This window comes from Anguilla anguilla, chromosome 4 (assembly GCF_013347855.1).
Source record: "Anguilla anguilla isolate fAngAng1 chromosome 4, fAngAng1.pri, whole genome shotgun sequence".
Taxonomy (NCBI): Eukaryota; Metazoa; Chordata; class Actinopteri; order Anguilliformes; family Anguillidae; genus Anguilla; species Anguilla anguilla.
Window position 1 is genome coordinate 10781005 of NC_049204.1, and position 17579 is coordinate 10798583.

Below are 17579 nucleotides of genomic sequence, written 5' to 3' on the forward strand. Positions count from 1 at the left end.
GCTAGAAAGAGAGAAATCTTTGTTTCTTCCTGAATAGTGCTTTGGTGCTCAGAATGGGATGAACCCTGTAATTTGCTGCAGTCAAGCTGGGCTCATACACACCCAGGGATAGAGCAAGGAGAGCTTGCTGGTTAATGGGAGGAGATCTGATGGAGACAACCACCAGCAACTGGAAGAGAGCATAATGATTAAGGAGAAGGCGGGTGGTGTGTGTTTGCTTGAGTGGAATGGTACAAAAATGCACAGAACATTACTTTCATGCTGACAGACGGCCAAAATTGTGTAAATCCAATTTTCCAACAGACAGCAAGACTAAATAAAGAAAGGGTGTTACAGCTACTTATAAAACACTTGAAGTGGAAAGAAGGAGCTAGCGTTTCAGTCTCCGTTTCGGCTGGCCTATATACACGATTGCATTTTAAAAGGCGAGCCGCTGTGTCTTTTAATACCCGTGGAACAGTGTTTGTCTTCGAGGGGAGTGTTTCGCCACGGAAACAAAATTATAAATATTGCAGATTTGCACCGTTCACTCGCGAGGAAGCCGAGGGTTTAGCGCGCATCCCAGCCGATGCGGATTTATTTTGGAACATTTATGTTGCCTGAGCAGCTGCCAGCTTCCGTTGGATTGGAATGTACGTCGGCGACATGATTAACAGATAATGACAGCCCTGGGTGTCAATATGTTCTCCCTTCAGATTTGTGGCGTGGGCATAATCGCCGGCGCTCCCGCTGATATATCACCGGCCAGGCGGCGGAGATCCGGGAGAAAAACGGACGGTCCAAAATGGAGCGAGAGAGACAGAGATGTTGGGCGCCTATCGTCTCTCCCGGTGCCACGTGGAAGTTATTTTTCATTACTGTGCACTTGGCAGTAAATACCTTGCTCTTCAGACTGTGGTCCTGGGCTGAACTCGTGACCTCTCCATCTCGAATGGCGCTCCCATGGTCCCCCGCTCAAGGCTGCCGAGCGCGCCGTGGCCAAATCGCAGCCCTGTAATTCACAGCCTGCTAGATGGCCTGCCAGCGAGTATTGATTTTTGTTTCCCAATCTCCAGGAGAGAAGCAAAGAAAAGATTAAAAACACTTTGTCAGTTTGGAGTTGAATAAGAATTCTGCACAGGGGAGACACCGCAGAGTGCGAGGGGTCACGGCTGAGGGACATCTTTATAGCTTTAACTGTTTCTGAACTGGAGCTGAGCCGTCTCACTCACCCAGTGGAAAGACACCGGGTGACCAGGGTAATTATTGTTGCGTCCGAAGGTCTCATTTACCTCCGACTGTTCAGGAACCTGTCAAATGGAGATAATACGATTTCTCCTGAATTAAACCGGTCCACCTCCATTTTAGCAGAGGGGCTGCATTCCAGTTCTGCATTGCAACAGCCAAATTATCTGACATGTGACAAATTTGCATATAATTGTGATCATTTTCTGTGGATATTTTGTGAGTTTTTTTGTGAGCGAAAATTCAGGAGAGAACCTTTTCATAGATAAAAATTGACCTTTTCATCAAATGCCGAAGGAGTCTTCTCACGTTTCGATATCAACCAAACTGAGTTGGGAAAAAAGAACATTGGGTTGAGTATGAGACATAAGACTGTCTGCTAGTCTATGAACCCTCAGAAATGGTTCAGTTACAACATTAGAGCAAAAATACTAGTACTAATAATAAAATAAATTCTGATTTATTTTTTAAACATGATTTGTTAAGCACTATCACATATTTATCATTTTATATATATCTATCATTTTGGGATGGCAGGCATGCCCCATACCAATATAGAACTAAGAGTTTGGCACTTTTCAGGGTTATCTACAGAAATAACCACAATGACCACAGACTCTCAGCCCTTGAAAACATTAACATCTGTATCTTCTGACCTCATGTAAACAGACAGAATTCAGATACAACTTCACACATCCACACAATAAAGCCTCAAACTTGGGTTATTTTGTATTTTTCTTATTCTTTTTCCTTACAGTTTTGTCATCACAAATGCTCCAGTCCCACAATCAATAATTCTCCCCATTGGACATTTAGCTACATCTGCCATTAACAACATCAAAGTAATCTGATCAAAGTAGCCAACTGATGGATACTCAGAGACAAGCAAAATGGGCATATAAGGACGTGCACATGTGATGCTATTTTAGCCAACAGAACATGTTGTTTTACAACTTAGTGGTTTCCATCTTTGTTTTGTGTGAAAGCTAGCTTGCTTGCTAATTAATAATTAATAATAATTAATAATAATAATAATCACTGAATAATGTATGTGAGGAACTCATTTATTCATCTACCTATCTATATGTCATATTGAGCATCATTGTTTTTTTGATGAATACTCATAGAAGGTCAATATAGTATATATTATAATTATAATATATAATAGAGAATAATAGAAACATATCCCTACATCCCTTGACTACGACTACACACCACAACAAAATCTTTGAGACATACCATTCACTAGCAATCTGACCGAAAGTACAGACAGTGAAATGTTACATTTCACCCCGAGGTTGGGGTAAAAAAGAACAAGGCGCGAGGTACACTTAACAGTCTTAATATTTTTCATATGAAATAGGTTTAAATGGAAGTATATTTGGTTGTTTTGATAGTTAAAACCCAGCAAAGTTAAACATTAGATTTATTCAAGTTTATTGCTCAGGGAATAAGAGAACTCAGTTCGCTCAGTACAGCCAAGCCAATCTTGCATCTCAAATAATTCATAGTCTGCTCCAAGCTGTTGACACTCAATTTTGTCCAAAATATTTTTATGGTAGACATACCTTTAACATTTAATTCATGCCCATCCATTTATTAGTAATGCCACAACAGTGGAAGCTAACGTGGATGTCTGACATTTAATCAATATCTGATGACACTGTGAATTTCATCTATATATACTGTGTGTGCATGTACATATATTTATTTATATTTTACGTACTGCTAAAGTAACAAAGGAGTTTTTCAAAGCCAAAAGCTGGAAAATTCTTGACTGGCCGAGTCAGTCACCTGATCTGAATTTAATTAAACATGTGTTTCATATGCTGAAGACAAAATGTAAGGCAACTCTCCCCTGAAACAAGCAGGAATTGAAGATAGCTGCAGTGCAGGCCTTGCAGAGCATCACCAGAGAAGGTACTCAGCACCTGGTGATGTCTATGAGTCACAGACTGCAAGCAGTCATTGCATGCAACGAATATGCTAGAAAGTATGAAACATAACTACTTTCATTTGCCTAAAATTAATATGTCCTAAACATTATGGTGCACTGAAATGGGTGGGCTATGTATAAAAAGTGCATTAATTCCTACGTGGTGAAATCAAAATGTACAAAAATACCTTTTAATAAGTGCTAACAATCTGTACTTTAACCACGTTGAACTTGTTTAATTACAAATGTAAAATTGTGGAGTACCGAGCCAAATCACAAAGAGAAATGTCTTTGTCCCAAACATTATGGAGCTCACTGTGTGTGTGTGTGTGTGTGTGTGTGTGTATATATATATATATATATATATATATAGAGAGAGAGAGAGAGAGAGTGCTGAAAGGGCCTTTTTGGCCCTATCCTGACATGTAATATTGTGTCATCTGCTGCGCATTAGTTGCCATAACCCATTAGGGGTGGTGGCACAGTACTGACATTTCCCCTGCTCTCTTCATCATAGTTGGTGTGGTGTGTCTGTCCACCCCTCCCTGTGCTGTGCTCATTTTCCTGTCCACCCCCCCACCCCCCACCCCCCACCCCACCCCACCGGACCATGGGCAGTCAACCCACCCCCTCCCAACCACCCCCCACGTAGTACACGCACCCCAGCCCTGTCTGCCAGGTCCAATCAAGATCACAAGCAGTGTCTTGTCACTCCTTCTCTGTTCAATGCGCCCCCCTGATGGCCAAGTGTTTTCCAATCAAGGCACTCAGACTGGATGGATGGGTCTCGTTGCTATTGGTCGAAATTCGGTTACTAATCCCCCAGCCGCCCCCTCCTCCTACCACCCTTCTTCAGGTCCAGAGTACCACGCATGCACTGTAGGCTGTCACACCTCAATGCACCTCATCGTCTTGTTGAATATTACGCCTCTGCGGTGTTTGCATTGCTCCAAGTGATGACGGTCTAGTTTTTTGTCCTGCACATCGGAAAAGCATTATGAGTAAAATAATCGCATGCCACGGTATGTCCTATGCGTTCCCTGTAGGATTCACACTTTGTTTTTCAGAAGAAGTTGTAAGCCTGCATTCTCTTCTCATAATTATTTTCAACAACGCTAACAAAAATAGATGAGAAAGTCCGTGTAATGAACCCACAACAGTTATATTTCGAAACGAAAAAAATCCATTGGCTCTGGATGCGATTTCCTTAAAATGACGCCGAATATGTTTTCGTGTGATAAGCAGTGAAAAGGTTTGTCCTCAGACACACTCATATCGTACTGAACATTATGATGCATGAAGCACACATTCATGGATATCAGACCCGGGAATAACATACATAAATATTTGCATAGCAACTGCTGCTGATTGGTGATTCAGTCTATCGCCATAAATTAAGTCCATACAATTCACATTCCTCCTTGATTAATTGGAGTATATCAAATATAAGAAATCTAATCTGAAGTTCTGTTTGGAGATGCAATGTCACACCAGTCTTATAGCTGGTACCGTTGCTCTATTATTAATTGGTATTCCTGGACAAAGCACATTTGTTGGCAAAGCCTTTCCTTCAGGGATCAAATTTGTTTCACAAAGCTTTATTTTTTAAATTATTTTTACTGATGCGTGCTGTCATACCTCCATCTAAAAATATGTTATGTCTTTAAATATTTAAGATGCATGAAACAGGAGTAACACCTAAAGCAATTTGATTGCAGTTACGGAGATTGTTTGGCACAAAGTGTAAATTAATCACTCAAATCTCAAAATCCCTTAGTAATTAGATCACAGAGGGCTTGGAACCAAATTAGCGAGAAGGAAAAATGGGGAAATGCTTCAAATTTGTATTTTTGCATGTCTTTTAGACCCCTTGTACGTTTTAATCTTTAATCTTTGTCATAGAGCTGACTAAGAATTGCAATAAAAGGGCGTGAGCTTACTGGACAAAAGAACTGCAGTCTATAGAACTGACTCTCTGTTTGCTTTATCATTGAATTACATTTTATTTTGCCGTGAACATTGTCGTGCCGTGTAAATATTTAACATTGCAGATTACGCTTTGCCACATTACATTAACCCTGCTACATATGAAAATATCTGTGGCGTAGTCAGCCTGCCAGGAATCATAATCTGACATGCTGTGTGTGTTTTTAGAAGGCAGCACTTAAGGTAAGGCTTGTTTGACAGTAAAAGGCGTGTTTTGTGGTCTCATCATAGCTTATTCAGTGATTTGATCACAATATTTCCCCTTCCTCCACCGCACCGAAGATAGAACGTGCCTTGCCAGAGACTGACTGCGAGTGTCACATCGCCGAAGAACGGAATGTGTCGTGTATCCTTTCTCCGGTATTCCGCATTACATTATTTCATTTAAATCCGTTTGCATTAGGACTGCCGGGAACGCTCCGAGCAGCACACGGTCTCGGAGAGCGCTCCGCTCGAAGGGCACATTATTTTTGCTGTTGCATATTCATTCAGTTCGCCTGTGAGCGAGCGAACAAAATTATTCCGACTGGACAGCGTCCTTTCGGCTGCCCCATCTATAAGGTCCTGCCCTGCAGCCATGACATATATTCTTTCATTTTGATTTCATCTAGTTGTCTCTCCGCTCCTTTTGTTTTCCACAATTTCTTTCTTTTCCTCCCTTTTCTCTTTCAAAAATGTACTGACATCACTTACGTCAAAACGACAGCAAAAAAATCCCTCACCCTCAGTTGAGTCCGTTGGAATTTTTCTATCCTTTTGTCACTGCTGAGCAGGAGGTTGGTTTTGAATGCAGTGAGTGGACTCATGAAGGCTTTTTTTCCCCTCCCTTGGCTCACCTTGTCTCTTCCCAGATGTCTTCCAGGTTCTCAGCCAGGTGAACCTATGGCACAGGGGATCTGTATTGACCCATTCATAAATGCATGGCTTTGTCTTCCGTCCTGCCACCATGCTCGATCCCAGATGTTCACATATATTATCATCTTATTAGCGCACCGCATGTGTCCATTTCTGAGAGAACATCACAGCTCGGTACTGTACATGTTCAAGGGATCTATTGTGTGAAATTGATTTTTTTTTCCAGTTTGTTCTGATGTTACTGTATATTAAAGGGCTACCAGCGTTAGTGACAATTCAAATGAGTTGTTTGGAGAAGAAAAAATATATAAAATCTTCTTCCATTTCAAAATCCAAATATATTATTTAAAAATATTCATTGTGCACCAGACCTGGGTCAAATGCAGATACTTTTCAGTTCATTTTCTTTTAAAATATTTCAGTTATTGGAAAATACCAGGGAGAACCTTTTATTAGAAATATTTGGTAAATAGAATATTTACCAAATACAACAGTTCAAGTTAGACATGAAACAAGTCAGGTTTTCTGTATAAGCAAACCCCTTTGACATATTCAAAGTCAGTCCTTTAAGCAAACCCCACTAACATATTCAAGGTCATTCAAGAACAACGATGAACACTCTGATCACACAACACCTCTATTTCTGAATTCAGAAGCTATGGGTATGAGTATAACTGTTAATCAAAAATCTGGGGTACCTGCAAACCTGGGGGAAGTATCTTGAATTAAGAGGTGAGGGGTGAACTCAGACAAGAATGCTGTAAATTTATACTTTCATATTTTCATAGCTTCAATACAACCTTATCATAGTTAATGCTTCATCTTTGTAGTGAGACATGAAATGATACTGCAATAGAGTATTACAAAATAAAATAATAAAATATTGTGTGTATTTTCCACATAAATAATGAAAATAAATGTGTTTGACTGGCCATGAAATATTCTAAATGATTATTTGACCCTGGTTACATTATAATTACAGTGTTATACTGGAATAAGATGCTATTGAAACTAGATTGTATGCAGGCTAGTGTCAATTTAATGTTGCACTGATGCCCTGCAGTTACATTAAGATATATTTGTGTGACATTTTGATTCACTTGCAATTTATGATAGTAAAAACTGAAATAACTAACAGTAATTTTGTCCAAGCGCAGTACCCTGTGGGTAAACCGTCAAATTACTTTAAAATCTTAATCTACATCCTTTTATTGCAGTAAATTGTAACTGTACTGCTCTCATCATCTCACAAATCCTGTATCTGAACAGAACAGTGACACATACAGACACACACATCTATCTGTTTTCATTCCCCAGAATCCCCACGACTACACGCGTTCTCATTTCATCTAGCCAAATAAATAAAGTAAAAATAAACAAATAGATACTTACACCTGAATGCACAAGCACACACACACATGCGTGCGTGCACACACGCACACAAACACACGCACACACGCACGCACACACACACACACACACACACGCATCCCGTTAACAGTTCTCTTGCAACAGTCAAATCCTCTCTATCAGAATGCTGCGCTTGCTGTTTGATAATGGCACGCCAAAAAGCTTGGTGCTGCGTGAGGCATTTACGAGACCTGTGCTAATTGTCTTTACAAGGCATATCAGGCGCTTCCGACTGCTGCCTTAAAACACGCATTCGGCACGTTTGCATGGATCAGGTCGGAATCCGTAGGCTGCGCGGATGGGCGGGGGCCACAAATGTAAGCAAGCGGCGGGTTTCGCATTTAGCTGGACTTCAAAGAGATAGCTAAGTATTTTCCGCTTAATTGGCTAATCAGTTTTAGAATGATTAATTGACCAGAACATTTGTGCTATTTTCTGAGCCCTGTGGTAATGGGGAACAGCAGGAGGCGGTAGGAGTTATGGCGCATCTCCAGTTCCTATGAGGCCTCCGTGTATTTTTCACTCTCTCCGCAGACGGCAGGCGTTACAATGCCACCGTGGTGACATTGGTCTGCATTGTCTTTGAGAGAGAGAGAGAGGAAGAGAGAGACAGAGGGGTGGGGAGAGAGAGAGAGAGAGAGAGAGCGAGAGAGAGAGAGGAAAAGAGAGAGAGAGAGAGAGAGACCTTGCAGGTGGATTCAGCGGTTGAGGAGAGCGAGAGAAAAGCAAAGACAAACACACATGCTCTCACGCGACATTACAAACAGGCGCAGCAGCTGAGGCCCAGGTGGATTTGGAGCAAGCTGTTCTCAGCAGCGCCCCCCACTCCCCCCTGTCAGCGGAGCTGTCAGCGAGACGCTGCCGATAATGAAGGGGAAAATATTTTATTCAGATTTATTAATTTGAAAATGAAGCATGCCTGTCGACGGAGGGACAGTTCTTCTCAATCTGTCATCGTTGAACCACACACCGCTGACACCGGGATTCATTTGTCTTGTCGTCTCTGACAGTCGGATTCTCCCAGCGCTCTTCAGAGGGGGATCGCCCTGGGATTTTAAACCGGATAAAACACATTCCGACAAGGAACAGCCTCTTTATTAATGCAAATTACCCCAGAAAAATGCCAGCAACAGCTATTGGGCTCTGCGTTTCAGCATCAGTGATATTTTTCATTTTTAATAAAAAAAAAAGAAAAAAAAGCGTGTGGTAGTGTGGTTGCATTTATGGGTTCTGCAGGCTTCTAGGGGCCATTCCACAGCTGTGACACCACAAGGCAAACAAATTATAGGATAGAACATACCACAGGCTGTCTGTGGTATTTTCCCTCCCCGTATTATCCATACCTGGCTCTCTGGTATGGATAATATCATCTGCAACAGATCATCTTCTAACCAATAAACAACCCCACACACCCTCAACCAAAAGAACAATACTAAACAAATAATTCCTCGTGTGGGTTTTAAGGAGCTTGTTGGTGTGAAACCACAGAAAAGTCTGTGAGTCCCCCATATCATGAGAGTCACGTTGCAAATTCAAATATTCCGAGCTTGCACTTGGCGTATTTCTCATCCACCTGTGATATATACAGTATTTAATTTCACTCTGGATAAAATTCTGCCAAATTCTACGATCAAAGACTGCATTACTGCAATACACCATTGGTCACATCCTCAAATGTAATCACTAAATTTGTAATGATTTCTGGGTCTCTTCGCACAGTTCTCTTCAGACTTCATGCAGTTGTCGCACTGAAAACATGTTTTACAAAACATTTCACACAAACATAGCCTGCGAGTGCAGTTCCACCCAAGAGACCTTCTCACGATATTCTCAAGGTTTTTCCCAATTGAACAAAATCTGTTGCAGCTGCATTGGCCCATTCACTGCGTGTGAAAACGCAGAGGGACGAAGCTTTTGTTTGGATAATCAGTCTGAAGTCATACATAAAAAGACACACCAGACTGGTAACCCATGCCACTGAAAATGGACGCAGAGGGAAAGGGAGAGCCAGCTGTGAGAGGTGGGGGAAGGGATGTGTGAATGTGAGCTGGAAGAGTTGGTCGATAAAGGAGAACAAAATATGTGGCAGATGAAATAAGTCCAATGATTGTTGACCATGATAGCAGTCATGAAGGATCAATTATACATGTCTTGAAGAGGGAGAATGAAGCTTGAGGCCGGTGCTGTCCAATATGCTTTCATGGATGAAGCTGGCCTCAACCTGACAAAGAACAGAAGATACGGTTGAAATGTGATTGGTCAGAAAGCTACAACTGAAGCTCCAGGATAGCATGGTGGGAACATTACAAGGTGTGTGGCGATAGGCCAAAATGGGTTGATCCACCACCAGTGAATGACCCCATTTTGGGGTGATTGGGTTGTATTAAGGTTCTTTGATGTGCTTGCAGAACAGTGGATGGCGAGAGATGTGATGGAGGGGCAACAGTTGCCTGAATTCATAATCATATGGAACAGTGTGAGGTTCCACCAGAGTTCAGGGATTCAGGTGTCGTTCCAAGCCCACCAAAGATATCAGTGGTGACACTCATCATTCCTTAAAGCAGAGGAAATTTTTTCAGTGTGGCGATATACAATCTTTGACCATAACCCTCAGGTTATAGCCATACTTCATAGCCATTGAGGCTATGAAATTAACCTGTGATGACAACACTGCATAAGCTTGCCAAGGTTGGATTCGTCACAAAGATTTCTTATTCAGGTGTCTTGCCAGGGTGAATATTAAGTTTGACGTGGAGGAAGATCTATGGCCTAATGCAAACGACAAGAAAGATATGGGGTAGTAAATAAATGGCCTATTTATTCGATGCATCTGAACAATTGAGAAAAACTATAAATCAACAGAGAATAATATTTGAACATTAAAGCAGCATGTTGAAAGTTGGTGTCTATTACAACCTTATGGCTTGACAAGTGCAACCGGAGGGGAAGTGTGATTCAGTGCAGCAACGTCCCCACAGATGTGGTGGAGACACTGCATTCTCTGGCCCCTTCACCTTGCCATTTTCAGCCATTTTCAGATCCAGGTGTGATTAAGCCATAATTCTGATCTTCTTCCGTCTGGATTGTAAAAGCAGGCCAAACCCCGTCAGGCTAAATCGATAACGAAGTGTCCTGAGGAGTCGCACTCGACCCGAGCAGTCCTACTAACTTCGACAGGAATCATAAAATCGGGGGAATTAAATCTGACCTGATATGCTTAAGTCCCATTATCCTGTTCGGTTCACCGGCGGAGTGGAGTTTGGGACCGACGTACCCTTTTCGCTTCGTTTCGCGCGAAAGGCAGGATCCGCGTGACCGCGCCCGCTTCGCGCCGGGAGCGCCCGCCCGTGAGCGGGCGAGACGCGTCGGGGGCAGGGCGGGCGGCCTGTTATTTTCGCGCCGCGTCCTTTGACATTTAGCTCTCCTCACCTGTTATCTGCAGTCTCTGAGTGAAATGCCATGTGACAGGCTCTCCTCTCCCCCCCCCCCGGCCAGCGGCGCCCTCGCCTCGCTGGGCATTACGCTGCCGGCCGGGCCTCCCGGCTCTGCGCTCACACGGACCCTCTCTGGGGGGAGAGGGGCCTTTTCGTGAAAAGGGCTACCTGACACACCGGCCCATGTGAAGGGACTGCCCATCCCCCACCCCCCAATACCCAATCCCCCTTCATTCCTTCCCCCTCCCCCACAACATCGAAGCTCTCCGGCCATGTCGCAATAACGTTAATTGAAGCCCGCGACGCGGGATCGTTTAAAATGGAAAGCTGTCAGTCAGCGAGGGACAGTAAAAGTTCCGACGGCGGAGGATAGCCCGGGAGATGGGAGTGCTCTCCGCGAGATTTAAAGTGGGATGGCTTTTCCAATCCTTCAATTACCTAAATGGATGAGATGGGGATGGAAGGCCCGCTGCCTTCCCCACAATCCAGTGTCGCTCAAATGGGTTAATGGGGTATCTCGTGGAAGGTGGAGGGGGTGTTATACGGGGAGGACGGGGAGGAATGCAGTCGTTTTCAATCAGGCCCAGTCCGAGACAACGGCTGCAGGAGTGATCCGGGAACCCTCCGACGCTTCGGATTTTGGCGGAATTCCGATTGTCTGGATGGCTAATTGGTGGATGCAGAATTTTAAATAATCATAGTCAAGCTATTGTGACCAAAAAATGGAGACTCTCATAAGAAAAAAAAATCATATGCAGTTATCCAGAAGCTGATGGTTTCAGTGATTCATTTTCACGTGTGTGTGTGTTAAATTGCATGCGTGCATGTCAGTTTGTGCATGCAAATAGGTGATTATGCATTTATATGCATACCTGTGTGTGTGTGTGTGTTTGTGTGTGTGTGTGTGTTTATCTGGATGCCTGGTGTGCTTACTTACCTTGCCATATTTATGATAGGTCTTCTTATGACTAGACCATTCTCCTCACAACTTTCTGTGTCATTTATATTAATATGCTACAATGCTATAATGCTGCCTTTGTAGAGTGGCTTTCCTCACTAACAATGTCTGAGAGATGTTACATTGCTGGTAGAAGGCCATAAAGACATTTTAATAATGTACCTTAGCCTTACATGTTTAAGTACCGAACGCTTTATATTTAGCTCAGATTAACATTTTACCTTTGTGTTGTCAATAGCGTTTGTTATTACCATGGATCTGTGTGGGAAAACAGGCAGCGTGATGTGAATGCCATCAATACGTGACCCGGTCTGCTAGTTCATTAACCTTGACATTAAAAGAAGTCCCGCTTGTGTCCCCGCTGATCCGCCTTCTGAAACGCGTCTTCCCCACTTCCCTCCTTCTTCCCCCTCGCCAAACACACGCGCTTCCTCGTCCACTTCATCAATTGCCTTCATAATTCTAAAAGCCTTTTTTACGTCGTTGTTTTCTTTCATATAGCAAATGGAGCCATAATTTAATATTTTAATGCATGTTAATGTGTTGTTTAACCTTCTCGCAACAATCAGCCGCCTCTAAAAGGTTAACCTTGAATGCGAGCCAGCCCAGGCACCGGCAAAAGCGACACGTCAATCTTGAAAAACATCTCTGTCTAATGGATTGGTAGTTGATTGCCCGGCCCATCTCGAGTTAGATGCTGTATATATTGAATAGACATTAAAACGAGCATTTCTCAATTTCTCTGCACCAGCCTCAGGGTCAATGGATCGCCGGGGCAACGAAACGCTGAGTCAACTGCTGCCTCTTAATTTATCTCGGGTTTGATTAAGGCTTTAATTCTGACTCCTCTGCTAACACTGCCAAATTCTGGGGGGCTTCTTAAAGTTCAGACAGCAAATGGCACAAAAAGCTCTGCTTCCTGGCTCTGTTGGGGGGGGGGGGGGTTGTCATTTGCAGCTTTTCAGTCATGCTTGAGATATAGTATAACATAAACAACCAAATATATGAACTTGGTCTTATTAGACAGATGCTAGGTACAAGAGTCTTATTTTCCCACCTGTTTTGCCTCAGCGCAGACAAGAATATGTATGTCATCTATCCCCTCACAACTACCCCCTCCTCCTTCCATTTACCATTTTTACCATTATCTGTCAGTGGGTTGGCAGTTGAGCTACTGTAAATTCTGGGCCAAATTATTCTGTAGAGACACATCCATTTCACCCCAGTCAGAGGCCTGCTAGAACTCCCCTTGGGAGAGAGAATGGGATTGCGTGTTCCTACCCCCAAGCTGCCATTCTGATTGGAGGAAATGAGTCTGTTATTCTTTGTCAACTCAATGAAACCAGGCACCCTGGAGTCAAACCCCTAGGAAACCCAAAGAAATAACTGCACTGCTTTTAGTTACAGTATGTACTATGGAAGAAAAAAAGAAAAACCAAGAACCCTCAAAACAATGATAAATATTTTTGCTTGTTTATATAATTCAAATGCCTGCAGTGCATAATTGTGCATTTTATTACCATAGGCTGGGATGGAAGCATGCGGTTTTTGCAGTTTATTTGCAATCATATTCTGAAGGGCTGGAGGTTGTTTCTCTTGTGTAACTCTCTGCCAGGGGTGGCATGGAGGGAAGGGAGTTTGATGGAAACTCAGTGTGCTTGGTTGTCCTGGGACTACCCCTTGGGAGTTCCGTCACTTGAGGTTTAGAGCCCACGTTCTCCTCCAAACTGGCGGGATCTGACCTGGATGCCGGCAGCGTCACCCTGTCTCTGGGCCTGGAGCCAGAGACATTGGTCCCAGGCACTGGGGCCTCTTGATGGAGGCCTGGTGTTGTCTGTGGGGGCGGGGCCTCTCTCCGTACACCGTAATGCGATGGTGCCACTCTTGGGATCGCAGGCGCTGGAACGCGTGTTTTCTTTCTCCAGCTCTGCGTAGCCCGCACGTGCTGCAGGCTCAATCCACAGAGAAAACGTGGTGGCGGATTTTCTCCCTGAGCATGATGGGCATTTGCTTCTACCGTCATGGACATCCTACAAACGCGGCAGCTTTTCAGTCAAAGCCATTTCATTGTACGGCAGTCTTGATATCTCAATATCAAGATAAATAAAAGGTGGATAAACATCTGCCAGAACACCGGAAGACCAACATCACGCTCACCTATCTGATTGCATCTGCGAACGTCGTGGATCAGTTCCATTAAACCACAGGGCTGGGTCCCTGAAATGAATGAGTGTCTCTCTGGTGCGCTTTCGATTGGAACTCACCAGACATCGTTTTGCGAGCTAGCATTCGTTTTTGGCCGGGGAGATTCTGTTGCTGTTTATTTTTTTTTTCGCTGGCATTTGTAACCGTGCCTGTTGCAGGGAAAGAAGGAGCCTCCGTGGAAACCTAATCAGGACGGCGAATAAACAAGGCCATGATTGATGTGACAGCTCCCTCACGGAGACATTCCTGGACTTTAATTACTAGAGGAAAGAAAACAAAAGTTGCCCTGATTCAGTGAGCCACCAAAAAGGCTGTTGCCCTGCTCAATACTGAGAGCTTCGGTCAAGTGTGCGCTTTTGATCCCCGAAGAACGTCGCAAATGGCCAGTTCACCAGTCCCATTACCCTTCAACCTGAATGTGTCACTCATACAGTAGGCTATTTTGCAATGCCAGTTTAGCATATTTTCCTACTATGACTGTATAATTTAATTATAACATCAATTACCATACACTGTTAAAGCTTCCTCAGCTCATTTTCCAAATCGTTTTTCTGTGTACAAAAAGAATGATTTGATTTCACCGTAATTGTATGACGATGTGACAGTGTAGTACAATGGGTAAGCAGCTTGTAACCTAAAGGTCACAGGTTGTACCCTTGAGGAAGGTACCTGAATTGTAAATGGTAAATGACTAATGGTAACTAAAAATGAATTGCTTCAGTAAATATCCGGCTGTATACATGTAAATGCTATGTCAAAAAAAAGTTGTGAAAGAGCGTCAGCTAAATTCCTGTAATGTAATGTAATGTAATGTAACAATGCCTTATCACAGACATATGACGTGGAATATTTGTATGCAAAGCAAAAAGAATGTTAAAGGTCTGAGGTGCCAGGAAATATGATTTGGACATACTTCGGTTGTCCTTTTTTTAGCCTTGACCTTTGACTTTTGGCCCTTCTCCTATAGGGATATGCAGCAAATGCAGAGGGATGAGCCAGCCTGTTCAGAACCCCACTGGAGTAGTTTCTCTTTGTTCTGTATTGTATTGATCCTCTCAGTGCTTCCTCCCAATTAGTTAGTTAGTTGTGCTAACTGTTTTTAAACCAGCTGGTAACCCCCCTTTCTCTCTGGCAGCCCATAGAGCTTCCTCGTGACTTCATGTCCTTGGAGCTCCCTTATTCTACTCCTTTCTTTCCTTCTTTCTTTTGGTGTGGAAAACTGCCAAAGGCAAAAAATACACAGGGCAGTATACAACCAATCTGCAATAATGTAGCTTAGAGAATTTGAGCTCCTCAAACAAAAAGCCAATCAGCACTAACTAGTCAGGTTCCAGTGTGTAAGCTTTCATCATTTAAAATTTAGTGAGTAAGTGACTATTTTCATTCTATATCTAAGATAGAATACCAGACATTCTAGATATGTTTGCATTAATACTCTAGATTCACATTGCAGGCACCATTCACATCGTTATACATCTGAATCACATTTCCAAGCAGGTCTTCAAGCCGTTAGGAGTAGGAAATAGGACATGGCATTTCTGTAGATAAAGCTGCTTCTGTATAGTGTAGGTAGAGGTCTTGGCTGCTGTGCTCTTCACATCCTTCTCACAAGTAATCAGAGGAAACAAATCAGTTTTGGTCAGTGGTCCTTGGGGAGCCGTGAGCAACCGCATTTAAATGTAGCTCCGAGACTGTTTGTGCCAAGGGTCAAGAGTCCTTCAGAAAAAATTACTTGATTTTGCCATTAAGGACATACGCTGGTTTGAATGGCGCTGAGTGAATATTATCAAAACATGAGAGGAAATGTAATAATTTGACCTTTTTTTTTGGATTTAATTTACCCACAATCTTGTTTATTCAATCCTGCTTGCTTGATCCTAGCTTTGAGGAGCGGTGCCCTTACGCACTACATGGGAATTCACCAAGGTCTTTTAACAGCGGCCCTCTGTCTGCACAAAGTTTGAGCACGTTACGCAACCAGAGAGAGGGGCTCCTCTGAGCACATTTCTTAAATGAAGAAATGTGGGTCAAAATTTACTGAGCGTTGAGCTGCTAACAAATTTTGCTCCAGTGATTTCTGCAGGGAATGTAAAACTGCTGATTTGAAGAGAAAATCTAGTACATGCAATGTGAAAGCGTTAGTGGTTTTTCATATATAAAAGCAAGCTTTTAATATTTACGTCTGCAGTTCCTGTCCTCTTTCTATGTCTTCCTTGTGTTACAATAAAAAACAAAAGGAAATTTTAAAAGCACATATATTGTTTTGTGTACCTTGCTTTTTCATAAAATACCTTTATAAATGACAGTGGGCTAAATCAACCTAGGTAGAGTTTTGACTAATTCTGGAATATGAAATTCCTTTTATCAATTTACTTCTCTCTCAAGTCAGTTCTTGGGAGCTGTTTTAATAGCTATTAATGTCATTTCACTGTATCTTTTCTGTGTTGTTAATCATTGCTGTCAGATCAGATTGGTTTGGTTCTTTTGATTGGCAGTTTGCGATTAACAGGATTATCTAGCTTTGACTGTCTATGGCTACCTGGCCTGGGCAAAAAAATGAGTACTTATAATCAAAGCCAATGAGTCCCTGATAAAATACTCATATACATACTTCTTAATTGCATAAATAGATCAATTACTTACAGTACTGAATTGTTGGTTGGCTGACTGATTGATGCAAATGGTTTGCCTTACCATTGCTTCTAAATGAATGTAGGTTAATACATATAATAAGATAAAGAAAAAAAAAAAAGAAAAAAAACTAAATGGCTTCTTTGTGGTTTTTAAATTCAGTGTCCCCAATCCACAGCCAGGCCAAAACAAATACTCTTGCATCCAAAATAATCATACTTATTCCTTCTGTCCTCAGTACTCCAATGTGAAAAAATTATGAATGTGCCTGGATTATGATATAACAAGACAAGGAGCGCGTTCTTCAAAATAGTGTAAATTTTGAGGCACTTTGAGGCATTTTCCAGGCACTTTGCTGCAGAATTAAAAATCAATAATGTCAAAACATAAACCCAGCATTAACAAGACAAGTAACCTCTGCCAAAGCTCTGGATGAAAATATCACAAGGCCATAAGGCAAAATTTGTCTACAGAGGGCCCTACTTACCGATAAAAAACCAAAAGCAGTCTGTCAGCATAAATACAGGAAAACAGTCATGCAGCAACCTCAGTCATTCATTCAATTCATTTTTGATGGATGCCTTCACTAAACCATAACTAAATACTAACCATATGAAGAATTCAATAAATTAACAAATACTAGACTAAACACTAGAATGGATCATGCTCTTATACCAATATTGCACCACAGTATTGGACCTGTACTCTATATAATTTGTATTATTATACATGCACAGCACCAGTATAATTATACCTTTACAATACCATATTGTTATACCTTGACTGCACTAAGATATTGTTGTACAGTGCTTTTTAAACTAGAAATATACCTGTATGTTACAGTGTCATTACACCTGGACAGTGCTGCAAGAATAGTAGCCAGCGAGGTAAAAAGCAGGCTAGCGAGATTTTCAAATTAACAGCTAGCTATGTATTCACT

The 17579-nt window shown here is 42.3% G+C and overlaps 1 long non-coding RNA gene across 1 annotated transcript; it reads left to right on the plus strand.

Moving 5' to 3' along the window:
• The first annotated feature begins 1019 nt into the window (after positions 1-1019).
• LOC118225228 lies at positions 1020-16125 on the plus strand. Its single transcript, XR_004764787.1, has 3 exons — positions 1020-1238; positions 5429-5506; positions 14976-16125. It is a non-coding gene; the product is annotated as an uncharacterized LOC118225228 (long non-coding RNA).
• The last annotated feature ends 1454 nt before the right edge of the window (positions 16126-17579 follow it).